Source organism: Mustela lutreola, chromosome 13, assembly GCF_030435805.1.
Source record: "Mustela lutreola isolate mMusLut2 chromosome 13, mMusLut2.pri, whole genome shotgun sequence".
In the NCBI taxonomy this organism is placed as follows: domain Eukaryota; kingdom Metazoa; phylum Chordata; class Mammalia; order Carnivora; family Mustelidae; genus Mustela; species Mustela lutreola.
In genome coordinates, this window is record NC_081302.1 from 83,106,536 (window position 1) to 83,108,856 (window position 2,321).

A 2,321-nucleotide genomic window follows, 5' to 3' on the forward strand; every position below is an offset into this window, starting at 1 on the left:
GAATTTGTTATCACTAAACCAGACCTGCATGAAGTATTAAAGGGGATCATGTAAACAAAGAGAGAGCCCAAAGGTAACAGATGAGAAAGAAAGAGACAATCTACAGAAACAGGGACTTTACAGTGGCACTAAATTCATATCTTTCAATAGTTATTCTGAATCAAATGGTCTAAATGCCTCAGTCAAAAGACATAGGGTATCAGATTGGATAAAAAGAGCAAGACCTACCCATATGCTGTCTTCAAAAGACTCATTTCAGACCTAAAGATGCTCCAGATTGAAAGTGAGCGATTGGAGAATAACATAACATTTTAACAGACATCAAAAGAATGCTGGGGTAGCAATCCTCATATCAAACAAATTCAAATTTAAACCAAAGACTAGAGTAATGGATGAAGAGGGACACAATATCATACTTAGAGGGTCTATCCAAGAAGAAGATTTAACAATTATTAATATTTATCTCTTATTTTGGGAGCACCCAATTATATAAACCAATTAATAACCAAAATAAAGAGAACAGTAATAGCAGGGAACTTAAACGCCACACTCACTGCAATAGACAGATCATCTAAGCAAAAGATCAACAAAGAAACAAGGGCTTTGAATGACACACTGAACCAAATGGACTTAACAGATATATACAGAGTATTCCATCCTAAAGCAAGAGAAAACCGAATCCTCTCAAGTGCACATGGAACATTCTCCAGAATAGTTCACATACTGGGTCACAAATCAGGTCTCAACTGATACAAAAATATTCAGATCATTCCCTACATATTTTCAGACAACAATGCTTTGAAATTTGGACTCAGTCATAAGAGGAAGCTTGGAAGAAACTCAAGCACTTGGAGGTTAAAGAACATCCTACTAAAGAATGAATGGATCAATGAGGAAATTAAAGAAGAGTTTTAAAAATTCATGGAAGCAAATGAAAATGAAAACACAACCATTCAAAACCTTTGGCATATGGCAAAGGCTGTCTCAAGAGGGACATAAATAGCAATACAAGCCTTTCTCAAGAAATTAAAAAAGTGTCTGGGTGGCTCATGTGCTAAGCGTCTGCCTTCAGGTCAGGTCATGATCTCAGGGTCCTGGGATCAAGCCCTGCACTGGGTGAGCCAGATTCTCTTTCTCCCTCTGCCTGCTGCTTCCCCTACTTTTGCTCTCTCTCTCTCTCTGTCAAATAAATAAATAAAATCTTTTAAAAAAGAAATTAGAAAAGTCTCGATACACAGCTAACCTTAAGGAGCTAGAAATAGAACAGCAAATAAAGCCTAAACCAAGCAGAAGAGAAATAAAGTTTAGAGCAGAAATCAATGAAATAGAAACCAAAAGAAGAATAGAACAGATCAATGAAACTAGAAGTTGGTTCTTTGAAAGAATTAATAAGATCAACAACCCCCTAGTTAGACTTATCAAAAAGAGAAAGGACCCAAATTAATAAAATCATGAATGAAAGAGGAGAGATCATGACAAACACCAGGAAATATAAATAATCCTAAAAACATATGATGAGCAACTATATGCCAGCAAATTAGGCAATCTAGAAGAAATGGATGCATTTCTGGAAATTTATAAATAACCAAAACTGAAACAGGAAGAAATAGAAAACCTGAATAGACCTATAACCAGCAAGCAAATTGGAACAGTACTCAAAAATCTCCCAAAAAGCAATAGTCCAGGGCCAGATGGCTTTCCACAGTCAATTCTACAAAACATTTAAGAAGAACTAATACCTGTTCTTCTGAAGCTGTTTCAAAAAATAGAAATGGAAGGAAAATTTCCAAACTCATTCTCTGAGGCCAACATTACCTTGATCCCAAAACCAGACAAAGATTCCATAGAAAAGGAGAATTACAGATCAATATTCCTGATAAACATGTATTTGAAAATTCTCAAGATACTAGCCATAGGATCCAACAGTACATTAAAAAGATTATTCACCATGACCAAGTAGAATTTACTCCTGGGCTGCAAGGGTTGTTCAATGTTTGCAAATCAATCAATGTGATACATCACATTAATAAAAGAAAGGACAAGAAACATGATCCTCTGAATAGATGCAGAAAAAAACATTTGACAAAGTACAGTATCCTTTCTTGATTAAAGCTCTCCATAGTGTAAGGATGGAGGGAACATAACTCAGTATCATAAAAGTCATCTATGAAAAGCCTACAGCAAATACCATTCTTTTTTTTTTTTAAGATTTTATTTATTTATTTGACAGAGAGAGAGAGATAAAAAATAGGCAGAGAGGTAGGCAGAGAAAGAAGGGGATGCAGAGCTGAGCAGAGAGCCCAAAGCAGGGCTTTGATCCT